General features: G+C 37.7%; 1 pseudogene; it reads right to left on the bottom strand.

The window, feature by feature from the left end:
• Positions 1-10397: 10397 nt before the first annotated feature.
• On the bottom strand, positions 10398-13063 carry LOC101402313 (beta-defensin 106A pseudogene; annotated as a pseudogene).
• Between the last annotated feature and the right edge of the window lie 4068 nt (positions 13064-17131).

The raw sequence follows: 17131 nt of genomic DNA on the forward strand, positions 1-17131 counted from the left end.
GCTTAATATTAGTGTACCTGATTCATGGCAGTAGTTTTAAAACAATAGCCCTGAAGTCTCTGTGTATGTGTGTATACATGTATATAATATATGTGTGAAAAGTTGAACTCTGAATGGTATAGTTTCTAAAAGCCCTATTTAATTGGCTTAAAGTAAAGAAGCTGTGGTATATATACACAATGGAATACTACTCAGCCATAAGAAACAACGAAATCCAGCCATTTGTGACAACATGGATGGACATTGAGGGTATAATGCAAAGTGAAATAAGTCAGAGGGAGAAGGTCAAATACCCTATGATTTCCTTCATTAAGTAGTAGATAATAACAACAATAAACAAATACATAGGGACAGAGATTGGATTGGTGGTTACCAGAGGGGAAGGGGGGAGGGAGGAGGGTGAAAGGGATAATTCGGTACATGTGTGTGGTGATGGGTTGTAATTAGTATTTTGGTGGTGAACATGATGTAGTCCATGCAGAAATAGAAGTACAATGATGTACACCTGAAATTTTTACAATGTTATAAACCAATGTTACTGCAATAAACAAAAAATTAAAAAGAAAAAAAAAACAACCAAAAAAAAAAAAAAAAGTAAGTGCTTACGAAAATTATTTCTAAATGTAATGGAAATTAACCCAAATGTCTTTCAAGTTAACGTAATACAAAATGATCTTTGGTAACTAAAAGCTTATTTAAGTTTGTTGGTTTGATTAAAATGAACATGTTTTCAGAGTTATCAGCACTGGATGTGACACAGGCCTGCAGCCTGTATTCTATATATATCGTTCAAATAAGCTGATGTTATCTCCATTACAAAACTGGTTAACAAAGAAATAATAACAAAATCATGGCTAATTTTGCCTAATATCTCATGAAGTTTTGTAGGCAATATAACTAACTATTGGGAATGATTAAACTAAATAGATGTGAAAAAAGAAAAACTGTTGGGTGAACCTTTTAACATAACTGTGTATTATGGCACGTATATTTAAAATAACTTCCAAAATGTCTCTGGTAACTTGAAACGTTGAGGTTTTCTAGGTGAAATTAAATGATAACACTTCACTCGATATCTAGGTCTTTTTCATATAAGCTCAAATACTGAAACATTATCACTAAACAGCTATAAATTTATCTACTTTTGGCTCCTTATTACAGAGAAACTAAAAGTCTGGGTCTATTAAAATCATGTCTTGAATTTTATTAAAATTGTACTATGAAGTTGTATTTTTCTAGAAATCATAAAAAAGTATTTATAAATTTGCCAAGACACAGAATGCTAATGTAAAGACAGTTTATAACTACTTACTTCTTAGTTTTTACTAAATGTTATGGTCTATCAGAGTTAAAAATTCTAATTACTATATGTGATTAAAGCTATTAAAATTAATAAGGAAAACTCCTTTGTATTCAAGGAAAGATGAATGTTTTCAGTAAAGAAGGTACAAATAATGGAAATATATTTTTCTTTTGTTGAGAAAGTTTAATTTGTCCCAAAACTAGGAAAGAAAAAAAAAAAGAAAGGCATGGGACAAAGTCTGAACATAAAATGAAAGCTATAGGAGGTTTGTCAAAGAGGAACCCTGAGGAAAGAATTTTATACATGGTCAAGTTTGCTAAAGTTAAAGTAAATTTAATTAAGTGAGTAAGTTTTAATATCATAAGTAAGCTGGTACAAAAACTAGAATTTGGTTTTCTCTTTCTTAAAAGGATAATTTCTCTTGACTTTTATTCTACTCTTGGTAAAGAGATTAAAAAAGATTTTCTTTAATTTTGAATGAACTTTACTTTGGTTAAATGGATAACTAAACATTGTTTCACAGTGACTCTTGTTTCACGGCAAGATCACCAAACCCTTGGTCGTTTGACCAAGTGTTTTAAGACATTTTGATATGTTTGACAAGCTCCCCAAAATTCATATCCTAGGGTTGGCCTGGTGGCGCAGTGGTTAAGTGCGCGCATTCCAATGCAGCGGCCCAGGGTTCGGATCCCGGACACACACCAATGCACCGCTTGGCAAGTCATGCTGTGACAGAGTCCCATATAAAGTAGAGGACGATGGGTTAACCCAGGGCCAGTCTTCCTCAGCAAAAAGAAGAGGATTGGCAGATGTTAGTTCAGGGCTGATCTTCCTCACAAAAAAAAAAAAAAAAAAAAGAATTATTTAAAATTCATGTCCTAAATAAAGACTTTCTCTTTACTTTTTTTTTTGCAAACTTTTAGAGGGCCCCTGAGACTTCTCAAATAAATTTGTTCTCTCTTCATATAAAGAGGAAGATACTAATTAGGCTTGTTTTGTATGCTAGATTTCATGGGAAGCATTGTCAAGTAAATGATGACAAACCTTCATAGGTTATACTGCATAGGTAAATATTATTCACTATCTTAACACTGCTACCTTGCTTCCAGCACTCCAAGAGGAAAACACCATGACACAACTGCATTCTATTATTTAACTTGGTTTACAGACAGGTCTCACTTAAATGGTAAGCAAGCACATTATCAAGCTGGATAGGCTGTACAGCCTTGAGAATGTGTGCTACTTTCTATTAACTCTGCTAACCCAGAGAAATTGTCATGGAAGAAAAGAAGTAAAAGTGTCAACAAAAGGGGGTAAACAATATTTTTGGAAACTTTCTCCCACAGTGGCTCATAAAACCTATACTCATTGTACTAGATGCCCAAAGTATAATCTACAGAAACTATTTCATGAATCACAAGGCCACTTTCCTCTTCCTAAGTGACCTTTAGAGATAAGGCAATTGGACTTAGTTGTTATGCTACCATCTCAAGTATATAAATATATCCTTGTAATGATCTGTATGTTCTTACAGTGGGTTGAGGCTTTTCCTTACAGAAGAGCAATGGCTTCAGGTAAATTATTATTTGAAAGGATAATTCCCATTTGAGGAATTCCAAGAGAGTTACACAGTGAAAGGGAAGCTCATTTCACCAGACAAATATTTAAATCTATTTGTGACATTTGGCCAATAATACAACCTTATAACTAATGGCATGATTAAAAGTCAATTGTCAAAGCTTTCAGAAGCATTTAATGTCCCATGGCCTAAAGCTCTTCCACTAGTACTCTTCAGTCTTAGCTCTATTCCCTTTGGTAAACATCAGCTGCCTCTTTTCCAGATAATAATCGGACAGCCTATGCAATTAGATGAAGGAATGTATGAACCAACTTTGCTTAAAGGAGATATCTTAATTATTGTCAATGTCTCATTGAGACACTTACAAGAAATGAGATGTTGGTAGCTGATTTTTTCACAGTGAGCTCTTGGGAGATGAAGACCTTTAGGATCATGAACTACAACTCTGAGATTTTGTTTATTGGAAAAGACACCAGCTGGAAGATTCTTTGCAGTCCTGTTTGAAAGGACCATACCAAGTACTTTTAACCAATTAATACATTACAGAATCAGAAGGCATAGACTCATGGATTCACATACCTCATTTTAAATAAAAAAAGTCTTCTCCACCTGAGTGGGTTTCAGTTCCTATTCCTGTTGGCTGACTTCAACTGACCAATGCAAGTATCTTCAAACCAGGATGAGTAGAAGATGGCATCTGTTGTAGACAGCTCTCCCAAGACCCCCCACCAGGCCTGTATTCCCAAACTTAGATCTCCTCATTTAAAGCTTTGTAAAGCTTACACTACATACCTATTTTATAATTATTCAATTTAAAGTTTTCAGAATACTATCATACTTAAATTAAGTGATTGATTTGGAACAGACTGGTCTCAAAGGACAGGCATGTATCAGGTGGCTCTTAATCTAACTCACTGGTTATGTGGAACAAATTTCTGGCCCTGGCTACTGCCTGAATGGCTCAAACACTGTACCCTGAGCCTCCCTTGGATGCAGAGAAGTAGTAACACTGAGTTAACATCTGTTGTCAATCTTCTACTCTTTAAGGCCAGATGGGTTCATTCACTGTTCCACTGGTATGGCCACCTGGTTGCTATATTTATTCCTTCCTTGGAGCTAGAGGATTTAATATCATAAATAGAAGCTCTGACTAAATTTATTCAACAACCTCTTAATTATAATCAAGCAGGAATAGCCTTATTAAATACCAAAAAGTCCTTAATGAAAAAGGATCTCCTTCATAAAAGAACAGCCTTAGATTTTTGAACTGCATCTGCTAAAGCATATGAAAAAGCAGGTGAATGTCTTAAATGAATATTTTATAATTGTAAACAGTGTAAGCATGGGGAGTCATGTGAAAGCACATGTACAATGTTTGTGCAAGAACCTAAAATTTTATAACCTATGAAATGTTTTCTCTGTTAATATATACCTCTGTGTTGTCTGCTTCCCACCGTTGTGGATAACTGGGCAAATAAATGAGGTAGCACCAGTTGACATAATGGACTCAGTAGTCACGCTGATGCTGAGGAACAATATTTTTTATCATCAATGCTTTCTATAGAAAATAATACATCAAAAGGGGGAATTTGATGAAAAAATGAAAAACAGTGGGACATATTGGAGTATGTGTGGAATCTATCTGGTTTAAAATTAATTCAGCCTGACATTGTTTTTCCAAAATGGCTTTACATGGCCTGTTGAGCAAGCATTGTACATCTGCTTTAAATATTTACTATATCCCAAAGACAAGAATGATGCCGCTAAGGATAGGGATGTAACTTCCATACATATCTGTATTTCTTTAAGGATAAACACCTCTTCCTGGGAACCAAGGATTAATTACATCTGCTGTGCTCGTCTTGTGACCACTGACCTGCTGCCCACTGTTCTGCTGTGCCAGCTAAGCATTTTGTGACCGTTGTAAATGGGACATTCCTATTACATATGAAGAATGTTTTTTGTTCCAAGATTATATATCACCACTTTGTACACCTATCTTCTTTGTTGCCCTTCCTTCCATGGAGAAGGAGGGCCCCAGGCTAGTCCTCAGATCTGTCTCATAATAAACTCACCTCATTTTTGATGTATAGATTGATTATGGATTATTTGCATCAACAATGTCCACATACAAAAAAAAAAAAAGAATCTAGTGACATACTTTATGCCTTTCACAAAAATTAACTCATTACTGATAATAGATTAAATGTAAAATGAACAAACTGACAAGAACTTCTGGAAGTATCTCAGAATGGAATCAGTTTCATCAGTAATACAGCTATGAATATTAGTGTAATATGTTACAACCCAGGCCTTACAACTTATGAAAGATACCTAAGATGTTTAGATGTTTTTATTTTCAATTAGAATAATAAATATCCTACCAACTACCCAGCCACCAAGTGATCTAGAAAGACTCATTCTGTGACATATCTCTCTCTATTTTTACTATCCTTTGAAGGTCAGCCTCTTGGGATTCAGGCCAAGTTACACCATCAGTTACGGATGTAAAAAAGTTGTTCTGTGTTTTGGGCACATTGAAAAGTGAAAAAGTTTGGATAAGTTTATAGCTATGAGTATAAAGCTTACACTCACATATATATATATATATTTCAATACAAATATATATATATATAGGTCCACTCTACATTAAGTGGGGGGCAGGTAGAAATGAATTAATGAATCTTTACTACAATTCTGGAATGACTGAATTTTAACAAAGACTTCTTCCCATCCCAACACTATCCTTCCTCTCACAGAAAAGAAGCTTCTCTCCAGCTTCCAGCTGCAGTGGTGTGTCAAGATTTCCACCACCTTCCCTGTGGTATTGAGGTAATGAGGACTTGTCTCTCTATCCCCTTGATGGCAATGGAGGCCACTTGTGGAGAACTAACAAGGCACACCTACAACTAGCAGCCAGGGTAGTTATCAGTGGAGGCCTAGTAGGGAGCTGGAACTCCCCCCACACCCACCCCTCCCCCCACCCACAGCAGTAACAAGAAGTGCATCCCACCCACTCCAACCCATGAAGTGTCAACAGAGGTCAAATGGGGAACCCAAATCTGAACTTCCATCCCACCTGGCAGTAACAAAGTGGCACTCCCTCTTCACCTGCAGGAGCCACGGGAAACAGGAGGCTTAAATAAGATCCAGAGTCTTATAACATAGTAAGCAAAATGTCCAAATCAACTGAAAATAATTCACCTACCAAGAGCTACAAAAATCTCAAACTGAATGAAAAAATAGTCAATAGACGCCAACATCAGAATGACAGAGATGAGAGAATTATCTGACAAAGATGTTAAAACAGCCATCAGAAAAATTGTGAAGACGTTGTTTATGTGAGTTCGCATATGTCTGGCACCAGGTTTCCCCTGTTATTAACATATGGTAAGTTTGTGACAACTGATGAACTAATACATTGTTGCTAATTAAAGTCCATACTTTACTTAACTTCCTTAGTTTTACCTAACGTCCTCTGTCTGTTCCAGAATCACATCCAGGATACCATATTACATTTAGTTGTCATTTTTCCTTAGGCTCCTCTGGACTGTGACAGTTTCTCAAGACTTTCCTCTCTTTTCATGAACTTGACACTTTTGAAGAGTACTGGTCAGGATGAATTTACCTCACCTGGGATTTATCTGATGTTTCTCTCATGATTGTAACAGGATTATACATTTGGGGAAGGAAGACTGCTGAGGTAAAATGCCATTCTTGTCATATATTAAGGGCACATACTCTCAACCTAACTTACTACTACTGATGTTGACCTTGATCACCTGACTGAGGTCATGTTTGTCAACTTTATCCCTTGTAAAGTCACTCTTTTTCACCATTTACATACTGTATTCTTTGGAAGGAAGTCACTATGCACTAGGTAATCTTTTCAGACTTAAGGAGTGGAGAATTATGCCCCACTTCTTTGAGGGAATAGTATGTACATAAATTCTTTAGAATTATTCTACATGGGAGAGCTGTTTCTTCTTCTCCGTTTATTTATATTTTCAATCACTTATGCATGTCAGTATGGAATCATAGTCAGGGATATTTATTTTACACTTTGGATTATAATCCAATATACCTAATTATTATTTTTTTGCTTAAATTAACCCAGCTTTGGTCATTGGGAGATCTTTCAGTTGATTCTTGTGTCTCTTTGACCTACCTGTAACTTTTTGTCTGCTTGTTTTGAGTATTTCTCTATGTTCTGGCAGTACAAGTTGTTCTGGGTTTATCGTGTATATTTCCTGCTCTAGTTCCAGAATGAGGCATTTCTCCAAGGATCTTTGGCTCCTTTTATTGGAGAATGATATTAAAAACCAATAGCTGATGCCAGGTGTGCTTATAGTTGCTGGAGTGTGGTTGCTTCTAGGCAGTCTCAACCAAGAGTGTAAAGAAATATCTATTTGTTTAACAACCCATATACACACACACATATCTATAAATATTTTTGTATGTAACCATTTGTGTCTATCCCAAACTAAACATTAGGTCATTTTGATGTCTCCAACTCTAATCCATCCCCACATGAATCATTCCAAATTTTCCTTCCTCCACTCTAATAGTCAGAAACCTGGCTCCCACCATCTACCACCCATTACACAGTAGTTCAATTCCAGCGTAGATGTATGGCAGTGTCTGAATTTTTAGATTTGTATTACAGAATAAACAACATTGTTAACCTGAGTGCAATGCTTTTGCACAGTGCTTTATCTTTAGAGTTAGAGAAGGCTCTCATTCCCAAAGTTACTTAGGTCAGCCCTTTTCCCTCATTGCCTTCAATGAAGTTTCTTGGTACATTTATAATACTGTTAGAATGTTTTGTCACATTCGGATTCCATCCTGGGGTAGCCCTGACTTCCTAAATCGTTTCTCTTAATTTTCAGAGTGAAACTTAGTTCACTGTTGTGAACTTGTGCTGCAAAGTTCTAAGGGTTTTAATAGATGTTTCATCTCATACAGAATGGTTTCACAGCCCTATCACATTCTCTGTTCTTTCCCTCACTCAGCAAAGCCTGGCAACCACTGATCTTTTTAATGTCTTGATATTTTTTCCCTTTCCAGAATGCCATGGATCTGGAATCACACAGTGTGTAACCTTTTCAGACTGACTTCTTTCATGAATCCATATGAATTCAAGATTCATACGTGTCTTTTTGTCGCTTAATAGCCCATTTCTTTTTATCTCTGATTATAGTTTACTACATGGATGAACCAAAATTTCTTATCAGCTCACCCTTTGATGGACATCTTGGTTACTTCCAGTTTGGGGTGATTGTGAATAAAGCTCCTACATTTCGGGTAGGAGTTTGTGTGGAGATCAGCTTTCAAATCAGTTGAGTAAAACTTATGAAGTCATATTTGAGAAAGGCACAAAAGTTGTTTAATAGAGAAAGGACAGCATTCCGAACAAATGCTGCTGGAGAAATGGGACATAGACAAAACAAAAGCAAAAAAACCTTGACCATCTCACAGGTTTTAGAAAAATTAACTCAAGATGGTTCGTGGATGTAAATATTAATGTGAAACTATAAAATTTTGAGAAAAGAGTATTGGAGAAAATCTTTAGCATCTCTGGCTATGTTAAAAATCCTTAGAACTGACTCAAAATTCATGATTCATAAAAAGAAAATAAATTGGACCTCACACGAGTGAAAAAATTGCTCTCTAAAAGATCCTGTTAAGAGTTTGAAAAGACAAGCTGTAGAATGGGAAAAAAACATTTGGAAACCACATATCCAACAAATGATAACTTCAAGAATGTGTTAAAGATTCTCAAAACTCAACAGTAAAAACAATCCAATTAGAAGGGGCATGAGGCAAACATATCACTGAAGGAGATGTAAAAATGGCAAATGAGCACATGAAAAGATCTTAATCATCATTAGCTCCTAAAGAATTGCAAATTAAAATCACAATGAGCTGTCAAGATACACTTAACAGAATGGCAAATGTAAAAAATAGTGACAACTATTTTTAGCTAATGCTGACTAGAATGTGGATGAGCTAGATCACTCTTCCATTGTGGATCAGAATGTGTAGTGTTACAGCCACTCCGGAAAACAATTTGGCACTCTCTTATAAAAACTAATCTTGCAACTAGCGTATGATCCATCAATTGCACTTGAGGACATTTATCTCGGAGTAATGAAAACTTATGTTTTCTCAATAATCTATAAACAGAAATGTTTGTAATAGCTTTATTTGCAATAGCATCAAACGAAATAACCCAGATGTCTTTCCTTGGGTGAATGGTTAAAAAAAACTGTGGTATACCTACAGCATGGAATTATACTCAGTAATAAAAATGAAAGAATCATTGATTTATGCCACAATCTCGAAGAATCTCCAGGGAGTTATGCTGAGTAAAAAGCCAATCCCCAATAGTTACAAACTATATTATTCCATTTGTGCGACATTCCTGAAAGGACAAAATTGTAAAAATGGAGAACAAATTAGCAGTACCAGAAGTTAAGGAGGAGGTGGGGGCTGGAAGGAGGAGAGTGTGGCTCTAAAAGGGCAACATATGGGGACTGTGTGGTGACGGAAATATTCTGTATCAATGTTGATATTGCACTATAGTTTTGCAAGATGTTGCTATTGGTGAAATTAGGTGAAAGGTAGAGGAGATATCTCTGTATTATTTTTACAATTTTATGTGACTATGCACTTTTTTCAAAACAGAAAAAAATGTCATAAAAAAGGTCATTGATTCTAATAGGATTAAGTGGATTGACCTTGAGGAATTAGGAATGCTAAGGCAAGATTTATGACTCAGCAGGGAACGTCCACTGGATTTTAAGCTGAGGGAATATGAAACGAATCCTTATTTGAACTAGGTAACATGAGAGCTTAGAGTAAGAAGGTAATTTGGCAGTTAGCCAGTTCCTAGGAAAATAGTAGAATGTCAACTTGGGAGTGGGATTCAGATCAGTGGGGCTACTGACAACTATAGAGAAATTTATAATCCTTATGACCATCGGAAAATTAAATTCCAGACTTTTGGATGGGGACAAATTCATAGGAATTATTTAACTGTCTTCAATTAAAGGCATGGAGCAAAGACAATTAATTTAGACAGGTGTGTGACACACGAAAGTCCTTGATCAATAGATTATCTACCTATTCATTTTCCATTATTATAACTATCCATCTAGATACATGTTCATTTTTTTACCTATCCATCATCTATCATCTAACTATCTATATATATACCTAATCTAATAATGTGTCTATCTATCTATCTATCTATCTATCTATCTATCTATCTATCTATCTATGTATCTATCTCAACAGGCTGTTTGAGGCTGTCTGCCTGAAAGCAAGCTAGAGGTATTTGATTATAGTTTCTTCTAGTCCCATTTTAAAATAAATGTCAGATGGCTTTGTGACATCCCTCACCAAAAATTTACAAAAAAATAAACCAGGAGTCAGGGACCATCAAGATTAACTACTTATGCTCCCCTTCTAAGTGAAGCTCTTGACACATGGAGAAAAGACAGGCATTTATTTTTATTGAAGTGTCTTCGTAATGAAAAGACGAGAATAAAAAGAACACGAAGCTGGAGCATGCATGTCGCTCTGGGAAGTCTGAGTCTTAAATCTTAACCATTTTTCTTTACTCTGTCCACATAGCTGTAGTATCAAACAGCATTTCAGAGACTTCCCACAGAGAGCAACAAATTCTTCATTTTTCTGACAAGATTTCTTGCATCTCCCTTTAAGATGGTAGCATTTCTCATCAAAGAATGCACTCCTGGCTATGCAAGGGAAGGAAACACCTGGATTAATTATCTTCTCAGATATGTCTAATTACCAGCTACAGTCATGGAACTAGTTAGTGAAGATCTGTTTATGAGCTGTCCTAGTGCCTTATCCTGCCAGTAGATGAGATAGCAGGGGAAATATTTTCTTTCTGAGTTTTCTGTCTTTTCGTCATAGACGATGAAAGACCAGACAGAATAGACTTGTCTTCCAGCATTTTGGATTAGGCTTGGTGGGGGAGATTTGGGAAAACAGAAGCTATTGTCTTTTTATAAAAATCTGTTGAGGTAATAATCAATTTGTTCCTATAAACACCTCCAGAGTCAGTAACTTCTCAATGTACTCCCAATGTGCTTCTTGGTGAGAGAAGAACCAGACCTGAGACTGGGGAGATGTCCCGAGACTGGAGTGAAAAAGAATAAGTACATAGAAAGAAAAAAATCTTACTGTAGTGGGTAGTAAAGAGAGTGCTTAGAAAGGCTCAATCTGATTTCTCCTCCATGTTCCATCAAATGTGTTCAAGAGCAGAAAAGGGGAGGGCGTTGGGAGTCACTCTCCAACACTTCTCTAGTGTCATTCTGCATAAAATACGGGTTCTGGTCTTAGTACTTTATCAGTAGTAATCATAAGAGCAGGCAGTTCCAAGTTAAGGACAGACAACATATCAGAATCAACATTGTAGAGTTGACTAATTTGGGTATCAGTCATGAAAGTGTCAGATGGACACAAATTGCAATTAATGTCAACATATAATGGTGCCTAATTAACATATATGTAAAACCAAAACCAGATGGATTAGTGCTAGCAAGTGCACTAATTATATCTAGCATCACCATATAAGTTCATAAGTATATATACTCCATTGTTTCAGAGCTCAAAGAGCAGTAGCTCCCACAACAGAGGTCTGTACTCTCTCAGCCCTCCTAATATTGTAAGACTATCTCAGGCTGGAGGTACTGGATCTCACTCTGACAAGAGTCCTTGTATTGGATCCAGTTCACAGTGATGGCCCAGAAAGAGAAAGCCTCTGGAAAGAAAAAGAGCATCCATGCCTACAAGGCTTCTAATGGATGATCACAGAAACCCACTTAGAGGTTAATATAACCTTGTGTGAGTGTGTGTGTGTGTGTGTGTGCGCGTACATATGGCACATTAATAGGTTAACATTAACAGGCACATTTCATTTGGTGACATCAGGTAAATTTATATTATATAACTTTATATTGTGTTCTAATTATATAACAAGTATGAGTGATCTGAAAAGGATACCTTGGTCGGTTTCCAATGTGTACATGAAAGTCAGTGGAATGAATGGCTCCCTGTACATCCTAGATCCCCTTATACTTGGCACAGAATCTAATCACACAGGCTTATTACAAAACAGACCAGACACATGCGGAGCTGGTGTGAAAATTCTGAGCATCACAGAGGATACCACTAACACCTGGCAGAATTTTGGGCTCCTCGTGGGCTCTGGAAAGCCCTGTCTTCATCTCCCAGGAACCTGAAATGAGTCTAGTCTTGGACTTTAATTTTGGGGAGGGTCAAACTTGAACCATTGGAGGTCACCTAGAGGAGCAGAGACTGACCAGAGTTCTGACATGGGAAGGACAGCTCCTCTCACTGTAGTAAGATAGAGTTGTGCTCAATTCTGGCTTCACTCCTGCTCCTCTATATTACCTTGAGAAGATGCTTAGCTCATCTAAGGCTCAATTTCTGCATCTGTAAAATATATGTAAAAAGAGCCTTCCAAGCCAAAACAGTTCTGAATATCACTAAATTAGAGTTATGACTCAGTGCCTTCAAGGCACTGGCATTGGAGAACTAAATGCATTTTATTACGTGGACTTTTTGTCATAGCATCCAGCTTTATAGTATGTGATTGAGAAATGGCAGCTTAAGTTTTGCTATTTTACATAATGCCATGACTGGCATGAATATACAGTGTCTCTAAGCTCCATTCCATTTCTTGTTCATTTCTTCCTTTCTCTGTCTCTCTTCTTTATCTATCTTAATTTCTATCATATCTATGTTTTAAAAGATCAGCTATCCTTGCTTTTAATATTTTTTTCCTTTTTTTTTTTTTTCAGTGAACATGAGACCTGGGACCAAAAAACATCTTTCCTGCCATGTGTTTATTTCTTCAAATCTGTGACACCCATCCTAGATAACAATGAAGAATGCAAAGTATTTACGGAAGCATTAGAGGAAAGTTGACTCCTGCAGCAAATGTTCCCCTACAGGGCCACTGGCCAAAGGGGCCTTTCCATTCTAGAGTTGATCGCATCCAGGTACTCACTGAGGCAGATCCCCCTCTCTGGGCCTCCAATTCCAATAACCTTCCCTGCAAAGGAGCTCATTTTACCTGGGACCAGGAAGCAGAGAACTGCAAAGAGAAAGAGGAATGTCTTCATGACTTGCCAGGTCTTGAGAGGTCAACACAGTATCCATGAGAAAGAACAGGAAACACCCACATTTATACATTTCTCCAGACCAAATAGCATCTTGATCATTGAGACATGTTAAAAATGTGGATGTCTCCATGCTCTAATGAGTAAAGCACACATATCTCAGTGGGAGTCAGTCTACAGCTCATCATTTTTCTGATTCTGGAAAGTTCCCAAGGAAAATGGAGATTAAGGGAGGATAGAAAAGGGTGTACATTGATGACAAAGAGTAGGACTCCTCCTTGAGTCAGCAAGAAGGAAAGTGCTGGATTCTGGTGGTTTGGATTTGTAATCCTGACTATGCTCCTTAACAGCCTCAGTTTAGTCTAATGACAGACACAAGAACACAGAGACAGAGATAGAGGCAGAGAGAAAGCAAAAGCAAGGTAGAGAGAAAGAGGGAGTTAGAGCCATAAGGGAAGAGAGATTGGAAAAGATACAGATGTGAGAAGGTGATAATTAAAAGAGACAGACCACTCAAGAGAGACTGAAATGAGGAAAACTATTTGTTGACACATTATGATTTTTCTTTGCTGAGCTAATGGGTGTGGTTTTGCAGTGGGTCTGCAGGTTGATACCTGGAGCTGCCACATCGCCCAGGGAAGAGGCACATATCAAAAGAGCCAAGGATGTGAGACTTGTGATAGAAAATTCTGGCAGCCTGTGACACTAAGCACATTTGTCTTGAAGAAAATCCAGTTCTGGAGAGGCTACAGAGAACCACATGGACAGAGGCCAGACTTATCCTGTTGGAAAGGAGTGTGCCCCATCCTAGCCATCACAGGGTCTCTCCTGTTCAGTGAGCCATGGTGTTCATAGCAGCACGGACATGAAAACCAGGTGGTCCCAAAATATCAACCTCTAGGAGACTTAAAATCCAGGCCATTATCAAAATTATTTTTCTAAAATATTTACTGTGTTTGAAAACATTTAGATATTTTGTTGATTTTTCCACCAGTTTTTATACGGGGTCATCAGGTTGACTAATTCCATAGCTGGGTGTGCAGCTCTGAGAAGGTGTTGCAAACTCTGTGTATGTGCACATAACTAGCGTGCTAAAGCTAAAGCAGAGATCTGGCACCAGGCCAGAGTATTTCCTAAAACATGCATGTCCTGTGAATATTTACCAAAAAACACAAATATCCCCTCTACAAAAAATAAACATTAAGTTATGGTAATTTGAGTACACACATAGATATATACACATATCAGCAGTACATGCACTTATTATATAGACCATATTTTTTAATGAGCTGATAATTCTCAGCAGTCAGAAGAACTAAAGCACAAAAGCAAATGACATAAATACATGTAAAAATGTGTCCAGTATGAGTGTAAAAAAGGTGAAGAGGAAGGAAGTGGAAGGAGAAAGAATGAGAAAGAGAAAAGGATTCATAGGGATTGTGGTAGAGGGTACTGGCACCAAGTGAGAGGGGCAGTGATGATCTGCAGGAGGAGGGAAAAGAGAGAGTTTTCCAAGGCTCATATACATCAGGAGCAGAGGGAATATAAGACAAAATGTAGGTTCTATCTGAGCTATTGTGAATTCTGTAATTTTGAGTATGTGTGCGTGTGTGTGTGTGTGTACGCGTGTGAGTGCAGAACTGTGTCTTTTCCTGTAAAGATGGCGGGTGGTATGAGAAGTCTTCTAGGTGTGTGGCAGGAGAGGGAAGAGCATAGGAGCTGTGGCAAGCCCAATGTACATCCAGCCCAGGCTCTCAGCCGGAGACTCTCTGAGGTCCGTGGGGCAGAGCTCATGGGTGCAGATCTTATGACACAGCTGGCATTTCACAGGGCAGATTGAGCCCAAAACTGGTTAATGTCCTGGACTCAAGTCATAACGAGAGGGTAAAAGAACACCTTTCCTCTGTTTTAGGGATGATCTCAAAGCAAGATCAAGCATCATTCAAGCGGTCCATTAAAGCCCCTCAGAGCCAGGCCTTATGAAGAATTGAGACAGGCCAGGGAAAGATAATGAGTGAGGGTGCTGTAGTGCATTAGGGAGCTCACATGTTGTGCAAGGGGTGAGAGACTTTGGATACACTTCGATGGCATCGTGTAGGAATGTGGATCCTAGTGGTTAAATCATCGAATTTTTCTGAAGAAGCCAGAAATCTGGATTTTTATGCAGAATCTTCCTTTAAATGTTCACAATTAATAGAAAAACAAGTTAGTGGGCTATATTTTATCCATGGGTTTCCAATTCATGATTCTGGGTTCGACGCAGGAGTCAGTTTGACTCAATTCAAAAACTATGAAGATTTAGACCTGTAATAATTTGGAAATTCATGATTCTTTTTGTCATTTTAATTTTTTGTTTATTGCAGTAACATTGGTTTATAACATTGTATAAATTTCAGGTGTACATCATTATACTTTTATTTCTGCATAGATTACATCATGTACACCACCCAAATACTAATTACAACCCATCACCACACATGTGTGCCAAATTATTCCTTTCGCCCTCCTCCCTCCCCACTTCCCCTCTGGTAACCACCAATCCAATCTCTGTCTCTATGTGTTTGTTTATTGTTGTTATTATCTACTACTTAATGAAGGAAATCATACGGTATTTGACCTTCTCCCTCTGACTTATTTCACTTTGCATAATACCCACTTGTCCCTTTGGCAGGCAGAGAGGAAATGGAGGGCCAAGAATGGGTCAGAAGCTAACTTAAATTGACACAGTAAATTTGTCAAAACACTGGGACTGGAACACGGGTATCCCAATCTATTGTAAAGTATTGTTTGTAATATACCTCACTACAGTAGTTATCCATTGGTGCATGACAAATGATCCCAAAACTTAGTGGCTGAAAACAACAAACATTGTTTATCTCACAGATTCCATGGATTGTGGAAACCATGCTTGTCTTCGCTGGGTGCTTCTGCATCAAGGCGCTCATGTAATTGCAGTCAACCTGTCAACCAGGGTTGCAGTTTCCTCTGAAAGCTCAACAGGGAAGGATCCATTTTTCTGAGCTCACTCATGAAGTTGTTTACAGAAGTCGGTTCCTTGCAGGCTGTTAGATTAGGGATCTGGGATCATAACTGGCTGTTGCCCAAAAGTCTCCCTCACTTCTTTGCAACCTGACCTCTCCATAGGGCAACTCAAAACATGGCAACTGTCTTCCCTCAGAGTCAGCAAGTGAGAGAGCAGGAGGGCACCCAAAATTGAACACGCTGTATTTTTATAACCTAATCTCAAAAGTGGGATCCATTACTCCTACCATATTCTGTTTGTTGAAAATGAGTCAATGAGACCAGTCCACAAGCAAAAGGAGAGGGTTACACAAGAGCACGAATACTAGCAGGTAGGCATCATCAGAGGCCATCTTAGAGGCACCTGCACACTCACTGTCCTATGACTGTATGCCAGGGGTCAGCAGCCATGGCCCAGTGGCTAAATCCAGCTGCTCCCTGTTTTTGTTAATAAAGTTTTATTGGAACAAAGCCATGCCCATTGTGGACAACTTGTTTATGATTACTTTTGCATGACACCTGCAAAGCTGAGTAGTTGCAACAGAAACTGTATGACCAGTAAAGCCTAAAAATGTTTATTGTCTAGCCCAATACAGAAAAGGCATTCTGGTTTCTGATGTATGGAGTCATAAAACATTTTTAAAACTGTGAAAGAGGAGATTGAGATAGAAACGCAAAATTCATCATTTGATTCAATTTCTCTTGGTGCTCTGGCATCATAAATATCATTGTGGGTGCTTCCATAAAGCAGTTATCTGAGAATTCTCAAAACAGTAGCAGCTTTGGGGTCTGGGTCAAGTGGGTGAGGTATGGCTTCAATTCCCTTAGTCCTCTGCTGTTCATTCACCACCACATATGGTCATTCTCCTTGCATTGGAAACTCACTCCCAAAACCTTTGACAAAAAGATGGATATATAACACAGCTATAATGACCTCAAGTAGCAAAGTGGATAATTAGCATAATCTGTGAGCCTGATGGACCTGGACTCCAAACTTGAATTTTATCAGGTTATTTCATTTATTCCAGTTTCAATTTCTTTATCCTTAAA

This window comes from Ceratotherium simum, chromosome 28 (assembly GCF_057802395.1).
Source record: "Ceratotherium simum simum isolate JZ-2026a chromosome 28, ASM5780239v1, whole genome shotgun sequence".
NCBI classification, from domain to species: domain Eukaryota; kingdom Metazoa; phylum Chordata; class Mammalia; order Perissodactyla; family Rhinocerotidae; genus Ceratotherium; species Ceratotherium simum.